Source organism: Taudactylus pleione, unplaced genomic scaffold (genome assembly GCF_031769625.1).
Source record: "Taudactylus pleione unplaced genomic scaffold, aTauple2 ptg000232l, whole genome shotgun sequence".
NCBI lineage: Eukaryota > Metazoa > Chordata > Amphibia > Anura > Myobatrachidae > Taudactylus > Taudactylus pleione.
In genome coordinates, this window is record NW_028284634.1 from 530763 (window position 1) to 540378 (window position 9616).

Genomic DNA, 9616 nt, shown 5'->3' on the forward strand with positions numbered 1-9616 from the left:
TTGGAAATCATAAGAAACCAACTGAAGAAAATAAGTGTTTCAATAAAAGTCTATTATTTATCCTGCCACCGTCACAGGAACCATTAAATCACTGCTGAAAAAATGCTAAATTGCTTTCATTTATGAAAGCACGATAAGCTATGTTTTTCATGCTTGGCATAAAAGAGCTTTTTCCTTGGCTGCTGAATGAAAACTGTATATGTGACAAGTTTGTGACCAAGGTCACAGAAGTCCAAGCTATGGCAAAAGCAGATTGCTTGGGATATTGAAAATAAAGACCAGATTCAGAGTAGTATGCAAACCCAATGGTTTGTGTACAGCACGGATTGTGAGAGACCTGCGCAGACACAGGATCTGTACTGGGCGGGATGTGGTCAGGATGCCGGCGGATGAGATGCTAGATGTCAATATACCGACACCGATATACCAATCCCGAAGAGATGAAGATACCGACATCGGCATACTGACCGCCGGCATCCCGATGGTAAGTATGTGGGTTAGGTTTAGGATTAAGCTGGGTATGGGGGGGTTATTTTTAGGGACCTCCTGGGGTGGGTTAGGGTTAGGCACTGACCAGGGAGGGTTAGGCTGCAGGAGGAGGGATTAGGGTTAGGCACCACCAGGGGGGGGAGTTAGGGTTAGGCACCACCGAGGAGGGTTAGGGGGGGAGAGGGGGTCGGTTAGGCTACTTACCAACCTATGTCGGGATCCTGAACATTGGGATGCCGCTGTAGGTCTTCTGACCGGCGGCATCCCAACCGCAGGTCAGTCATATGTATTCCGTACTGCGTATGTGCATTTCACCTTCTGCAAGATCTCTTGCAGTGAAGATAAGCTACAGCTGCCTTTTTTATCTGTCCTTTGCCTTCTTTTTATATGCAAACATTGTTACAAAACATGTCAAAGGTTATTATTTTTTTTAACTTGTCATACATGCATACCCTCCCAGAACAAGCAGGAGGCACCTGAAAATTGCCTGGAAAAGTGGGCAAGTTTCCCGGAAGCTGATCATTCACTTCCTGATGCAAATTGTGTTGATGCGATTCATCATGGCTCCGCCCCCCACTTCACAATGCCAGTAATTGCGGCAATGTATAGCAGGGGTGGGTATATGATGGCGAAATAGAATTCATGCCCACAACCCACCAGCCTCCACAGCACAGCTTCCGGAGAGGGTAGCCAAAAGGTCAGCAAGTATGCCATCTGTCCATCACATCAGTATCAGTCACCTCTAAAAACACAGCAGCATGATCCAGCTGAGGAACTTATGTGTTGAGAACCTTGTCTCAGAAGACACTCCATTCCTGTAGGCGAAATAGAATTGGGTGAGAGTGTGGTACATTCCATACCACAAATGCAGCCACAATCAACTCCACAAACACCTGCAGAAACAGACCTCAAGGCATAAAGCAGATCATCCCTGCCTGAAGCAGATCCACAGAACCAAGCAAATCAGCCCTCAGGCCAATTCACAACCAAATGAAGCAGAAAATAAATCTGCAAATATGTGTGGCAGCTTGCAAGACTTCCAGAATCTTCAGTTCCAGTTTATGGTCTATCATAAGAAGCATTTCACAAACATAAAAAAATGCATAGGTGTATGAGTGCAAAATATGGCACAATAAACTGCATTACGTATTATTATTATTATTATTATTATTATTATTATCCATTATTTATATGGCACCACAAGTGTTCCACAGCGCCTTACAAAGTAAATAAATAAGTTAACAAGAAACCAGTGACTTACAGTACAATACATTGCAGGACAAGAACAAGGTTTATATACATTGCTGCATAAGCGATCATAACACTCAAATAAGCAACAGGGCATAAGCAACCAAGCGTTAGGTTCCCTAGTGGGGCGTGAGGAGTAGATGAAAGTATAAGTAAGGAGAAGCACAAGATGGTAGAAGGCCCTGTTCATGAGAACTTACAGTCTAATGGGGAGGGGCAGACAAATAGGTTTGACACAGATGGGGTAGACAGGGAGGAAGGAGCATTTAGCAGCAGGTTAGGATGACAGCTGGATGGCTTTGATGAAGTAGTGGGTCTTGAAAGTCTGTTTGAAGATTTTTAGAGGGGTGGAGAGTCTGATGGGAAGAGGGAAGGAGTTCTAGAGGTAGGCAGCAACAAGGGCAAAATCTTGGAGGCAGGAGTGGGAGGAAGTAATCAGTTGGCAGTAGAGTCAGTGTGCATTTGTTGAGCGAAGAGGGTGGACGGGACTGTGAAGGAAGATGAGTTTGGAGATGTAAATGGGAGTGGCATGGGTGAGGGCTTTGTAAGTGAGTGTAAGAACCTTGAATTGGGTTCTGAAGGGGGAAAGGCTTGTAGGAGAGGGGAGGCAGGTGTAGAACATTTGGAGAGGAAGATAAGGTGAGGAGCATCATTGAGGACAGATTAGACTAGAGAGAGGTGGGAGTCAGCGAGGCCACATAGGAGAAGGTTACAGTAGTCCAATCTGGAGATGGTGAGTGAGTGGATGTGGGTTTTAGTAGCTTCCTAGGTGAGAAAGGGTCTGATCTTGGAAATATTTTTGAGATGGAAATGGCAAGACTGTGAGAGGTGCTGAATTTTAAGTTTGAAGGAGAGTGAGGAGGCCAGGATAACTCCAAGACAGAACACTTTGGGGCTAGAGGAGATAGTTGTACTGTCAATTGATGAAGAAATTATGGGAAGTGGGGTTATTCAGGAGGCTGGGAAGATGATTAAGTTTAAGAAAATGCTGGGGCATCCAGGAAGATATAGCTGAGAGACAGTTGGAGATATGAGAAAGGGGGAGAGGTCAGAGGAGGAAAGGTAGTTCTGAGTATCATCAGTATAGATATGATATGGACAAAAGAGCTGATGAGTTCACCTAGAGGGAGAATAGGAGGTCCAAGAACAGAACCTTGGGGAACACCTATTTTAAGTAGAAGTAGTGGGAAAGAGAAGTCATGAGAGGAGACAGAAAATGAACATCCAGAGAGGTAGGAGGACAGCCAGGAGAGGGCAGTGTCATGTAGACCAAGTTTAGAGGGATTTGTTGAAGGAGAGAGTTGTCCACAGTGTCAAAAGCAGCAGAGAGGTCAAGAAGAATGAGCATAGAGTAATGGTCCTTGGATTTGGCAGCAAGAAGGTCATTGCTGACTTTCTTGAGGGCAGCTTCAGTGGATTGAATGGGAAGCCAGACTGAAATGGGAAAGGAGGGAGTGGGAGAAAAGAAAGGCAGTAAGATGGTGTAAACAATATGCTCAAGGAGTTTGGAGAGAAAAGGGTGGAGAGAAATATGTTGGTAGTTAGATAGAGTGTTAGGATCAAGGGTAGGTTTTTTAAGAATGAGGGAGACAAGAGCATGTTAAAATGCAGAAGGGACAGTGCCAAATGAGAAGGAAAGATTGATGAGGTGGGCAAGATGGGAACAGGCAGAATGAGAGAAGTAATGGAGATGAGAAAAGATATGGTCAAGAGGGGAGGTGGAGGGAGGACCAGATGAGGGTCATGACTTTCTCTCCAGATACAGGAGAGAAGGATGACAGAATTATTAAGATGAATGGGAAGGGGTGGTCTGGTAAAGGAGGAAGTGGAGTGCTGAGGGCCTAGTGGGATATGATGTCTTGATGTATGAAGTAAATTTTAGATGTAAAGTAGGTTTCAAGGGCAAAGAGCAAGGAGCGAAGGTGAGGGGGTAGGCAGAGGAGATAATTTAAGGTAGCAAAGACACTGGGGGTTTGAGGACTGGGAGGAGATGAGGTTCTTGAAATATGACTATTTAGAGAGGGAAAGGTCAGCACTCTAGGATGAGAAAATACATTTGAAATGGAGGAAGTCTCCCTTAATGCGTGATTTTCTCCATTGTCGCTCGGTGGTTCATGAACACTTTTGCAAGTATCTGGTGCATTTGGAATGCCAGGGTTGAGGTGCAGATCTGCAAGGGTGAATAGTGATTGTCAGATCAAGAGAGTCAAGAGCAGAAGTAAGGTAGGCATTGTATAGGGTGGTGGCTTTTTCAGGGCAGGAGAGAGGATAGGGGAGAGAAGTGAGTCAAGCATGGAGGAAAAAGTGTCGATAGCCTCAATGTTATGCTTAGTGATTGTGGCCTTAGGAAGTAGACTAGGGGAAGGAGAGAGGGATAAGTTAAAATAGAGAAAGTGATGGTCAGAGAGGGAGAATGGGGAACTGGGTTAATCAGAAATATCACAACATGAGTGAATATCGAGTAACTTAGGATAATGGAGTGAAAGTGAGTGAGCCAGGAAGCAAAGTTGTCAAAGAATTTGTAGGAAGGGCCAGTGGGACAATAAATGACAGCTAATCAAAGTTGTACTATTTAGAATAGCATATAGCATGAACCTCAAATGTAGAGAGGGCAAGGGATGGTTTTGAGAGTATGAGTTGGTAGGAGAAAATGGGTAATAGAAGGATCCCAACACAACCACCATGGTGACCCCTGGGCAGGGGGGTGTGAGAGAAGGAGAGGCCCCAGAGGAGTGAGCTGCAGAAGTGGTGTCAGTGGGTGAAATCCAGGTTTCAGTAATGGCTAGGAGGGAGTTGAAGTTGATGGAGGGAGTTGAAGTTGAAAAGGTTGTGGGTAGGGACCAGTTTTTTACAGACTGCTCTGGCATTCCAGAGGACACAGGATAGAGGGACAGTGTTTGTGGGAGAGATGTAAATTAGTTTATCAGGGTTGCTGTACTGATGAGGTGAGATTAATTTGGGGGACCAAGATGAATAGAGAGTAGCAATAGTTTAGGCTCCAGTGCTAGGGAGGGAAAGTGTAGGAGGTGGGTAGGGAGGGAGTTTAATGAGATGTGGATGGAGGTGGGGTAAAGTGACAGGGAGAGGTGGGTGGGAAGAGTTATTATCAGTGGGGTTACTAGGACCATGGTACAGTAGAAGAAAATGAAACAAGTAATTGGAGAGGAAGAGGAGGAAGGCAGACAGAAGAGATGAGATAAAGGGAGTAGGTGGAGGCAAAGGGGAAGGTTAAAGTTGGAAGCAGGGGACAGAATAGAGGATTAGGTGGAGATTGAGTAAAGGGGGAGTTGAAGAAAACACGGTCATGGTGTGGATGAGGTAAATAGGGAGTGGTAAACTGGAAGTAGGAATGAAGTATAAATGTGAAAAGTGCAGGAAATTTACAGAAATGCAAGTGAAAGTACAGTGTTGGAAAAGGTGTTTGCACAGTAACAAAAGTTGATTATTGAGTGGAATAAAAGTGGAGATATAATTTGTGCAGAAATTGAATAATAAAGTAGACTGTGTTAGTAGATAGATGATGTGAGGTTAGGCAAAAGAGCTAATGTAAAAAAAACATTATGGGCCAAATGTAATAGGGTGAGAGTTAGCAGTAAACTCTCACACTTTGTAAACTTGGCCAATGTTTTAGAGTCTGAGAATATGCAAACTCGCGTGTTTTTCAGGCTAAAAAAACTCACGATATAAACTCTCATTCAGGCCCGTATTCAATTTGAGCTGGCTTCGCCTGTTTTCCAGGCATTAAAGTATCGCGCGCGTGCCCGCGTATCCCCGTATTCAATTTGAAAGTAGGCGAAAACGGGACCCGGCGATACTTGGATCGGCGAAAACAAACGGGAATTTTTGGGAAATAATTGTAGGACCCCCCTAAAGATGTCCAGACCTCGGGGATCACTATGGGTACCCCCTTTTTTGCCTGCAGAAGAAAGTCGGGATTTTGAAATAGCCGCGGCTGGTGTTTTTTTTCCCGACATTGAAGAAGTGATGCAGAAGAGCATTTAGCTTTTATTTTTCTTTTTTAAAAGTGGTCCCATCATATTTGGGGTACATGAAAATGGGTACTAGCATATTTTTAAGTTCCTAAAGGTAATTTTATAAATTCTGCAAAAATACACCTGCCGCTACTCTGCGCAATAAAAAAAACACCTGCCACATACTTGGGGAACACAACAGTATTAATTTTGTTAGTTTTGTTTTTTGTTTGACAATTTTTTTTTTGTCTCCCCAAAATGTTATTTTTTTGGGGGGTGTCCCGATTTTTTTTTTTTTTACATTTTTTTTGCAACATTTCATTTTAAGGGGGCATTCCCAAAAGTACAGGCTAATTTTTATAAGCCTGCACCCCTAAACCCCAAATCTAAACTTTATTTCACTTGCTATAGTTAATTAAAAAATTATCCATTTTTTAAAGATGACCCTTGACCCCATTTACGCAAAAAAACGGGAATTTTCGGGAAATATGCATGGGACCCCCCCTAAAGATGTCCAGACATGGGGGATCACTATGGGTACCCCTGTTTTTGCCTGCGGCTATTAGAAACCCCGAATTCCTTCAGGAGATAAAAATGGGGGTACCCATAGTGATCCCCATGTCTACACATCTTTAGGGGGGTCCCTAGAATATTTCCCGAAAATTCCCGTTTTTTTTAACCTGTAAAGAAATTTGTAAAAATTTACAAAAAAAATGACATAAGGTCCCCCCCCAAAAGCCAAACCAGCCCCAGGCTTGCCAGCCAGTGGTGGTTTCTAAAAATACGGGGACCAAAATGTGTAGGGATCTACCATATTTTAGAAACCAACACCAGGCTGCAGGGACTAGTGCTGGTTTTAAATATAGGGGGCAAAAAAGACTTGGGGTACCCCCTATATTTAAGACCAGCACCAGACCCAACCAACCGGGGTGTAATGCCACAGTCAGCGGCTGCGCTGACTGTAGAGCGGCCGCTGATTGGCAGTCCCGAGAGCAAATCAGCGGCCGCGCTGACTGTAGAACGGCCGCTGATTGGCTCCGGCTACTGACAGTTGCCACGTGGGCGAGTCACACCACGTGGAGACTGTCAGTAGCTGGAGCCAATCAGCGGCCGCTCTACAGTCAGCGCGCCCGCTGATTGGCTCTGGGACTGCCAGCTCCGTGGATGTGGTAACACACATACTCATAGCTGTTGCGTGGATCGTGTAGTCGTCTTTTTTTTTTTGCCAAGTACGTGGATTACTGCGGAGACCAGCGCCAGGATATAGGTGAGTATGATTTTTTATTTGCAGGGCCATGTTTTTGGGATATTCTACGTGGAGAAGGGGACAGATTCATCTGGTATAGGTAAGTATGTGTGAATGGGTAGGTGTGTGTAATAAAGTTATTCTGTCATGGGGTGTGTGTTTTGTCTTTTTTTAACTATTTATTTTATGGTGAAATTACAGGTGCCGCATGTCTGCTGGCACTTGCAGTTCCACAAGTGCAAAATGGCAGGCATGCTGGCACTTGTAGTTCCACTGTAAAGTACAATAGTGTTACATTATTTGGCCCCCCTATTACCACCATACCCACCGCTCCAGGGGTATGGGGATGAGCCCCAGGCTTCAACATAAGCCTGTGGTTCTCGGGAGAGGGGGGACCCTTTTTTGGGGGGTCCCTGACTCCCCCGAGAACACCGGCTTGCGCTGACCGACTTGGGGTGTAATGCTTTTGACCTGGAGCCCCAGTGATTGGGTCTCCGGGCTGTGGCATTACACCCCGGTCGGTTGGGTCTGGTGCTGGTCTTAAATATAGGGGGTACCCCATGTCTTTTTTCCCCCCTATATTTAAAACCAGTACTAGTCCCTGCAGCCTGGTGTTGGTTTCTAAAATACGGTGGAACCCTACACATTTTGGTCCCCATATTTTTAGAATCCACCACTGGCTGGCAAGCCTGGGGCTGGTTTGGCTTTTGGGGGGGACCTTATGTAATTTTTTTGTAAATTTTTACTACTCTTTTTTACAGGTTAAAAAAAACGGGAATTTTCGGGAAATATTCTAGGGACCCCCCTAAAGATGTGTAGACATAGGGGATCACTATGGGTACCCCCATTTTAACTACTGAAGGAAGTCGGTGTTTCTAATAGCCGCGGCAGGTGCATAAATGCGGTTTTGAATAAGGTGATGCAGAAGAGCATTTAGAAGTTTTTTTTGGCCAAAACAACTATGGGCATCAAATTTGGGGTACTTAAAACTGGGGTTCAGCATATTTTAAATTTGCTAAAGTGACTTAAAAAACGTGAAAAAACCACCTGCCGCAAACACCTGCAATCAAAAAAATACTTGGGGCATACTTGGGGACCCCCCTAGAGTAAAGTTCGCTATTTTTTAAGTTTGTACTCCAACTTTTTTTTTTTTTGCCCCCTTTTCAAAGTAAATTTTTGGGGTGCCCTTAGTGTTTATTTTTTGACACAGATTACCTTTGGGGGACTGTCTGAAGGCTTCACGGGGTTTCCCGAAATGTTGCACCCCAAAACCCCAATTCTGCACTTTTTAACGCCTGCCATCCATAGGCGAACCTTTACCGCCTATTACATTGCATTGACTTAACGCCTAGGCTTTCAAATCGAATACGGAGGAAAACTAAAACAGGCGATAATGACGTCATCGGCGGTAAATTACAGCGAATCTGGACTTAACGCCTCAAATTGAATACTGCCCTCAGATGTTTTCCCATTTTGAAAATACAACTCGACCAATGTAATAGTGTGAGAGTTTACTGCTAAACTCTCACATTTTCTAAACTCTCACCCTTTTACATTTGGCACTATATCTAAGAGCAAAGAGGCAAACTGATATTTTGCTCAACTTTTGCAATGACTAAACAGGGAGTTCAGTGATGAATGTCCTAGTTATGCAGGCAGTAGGTGCTTGTAGTGAAGACATTTTTAACTCACATTTCTTGATCCAACATTGTCCAGATTTTGTTTAGATTTTTGTAAGTGTTAGAATGTTTCCTTCTGTTTCACTTTGGTTTAATGCTGATATAAAAACGAAATTAGGTATAAAATGTAAAGTGCACTTTTTAATTTATGCACCAATAGCCAAGGCATGCAGCCTAACAAATAGAGATGTGTGCCGACCTCCGTGTTTTGGTTTTGGATCTGTATCTCCTCTGGTTTTGGATCTGGATTAGTTTTTCCAAAACTGGCCTTGCGTGTTTTGTTTTTGGCTTTTGGTTTGGATCTGTATTTTTTCTAAAAAAAAATCATAAAAACAGCTAAAATCACATAACTAGGCCTGTTTTTGTTTCTACAGTATTATTAACCTCAATAACATTTATTTCCACTCGTTTCCAGTTAGTTTTGACCACCTCACAGCTCACTATATTGTTTTCATCCAGTTTAGGCCCAAAATTTGCACCAAGCTAGCTGGCTGACTAAGCTAAGCGGTAGCAGTGGGCGGCACAAACACGTGGCAGTTCAACTTCAAACATGGCACACCAGGAAACAAATGTTTTTATTATTCAATAGAGGCCTGAGGGAGTTGGAGTATGTATGTAGTTGAATTAGCAGCTCCACCATTTTGTGAGTAACAGCAATCTCATTCTGTGAGAGTTCTGAATCTGCAGTTAACCACAGGGTGTGATGGCATACCATATCTGTATTGCGCAAGGAACACGTCCATTAAGGCATAACCCTTAATGATCGTAATTTCATTGCTTTTTTTAGTTTGAGTGGCACAAATTCAGTAGGTTTTGTGAAATTTCAGATCATGTCTAAGAAGCTTTAATGGGACATGTAAAACCATAAGGTTTTTTGTCTATGGAATTTCATTGCTTTGTTATAATTTATTAACCATCAGGGTTTTGACGAGCAAACCAGGCCACCTGCAGGGCAGTAGGACAACAAATAAATACACTAACAC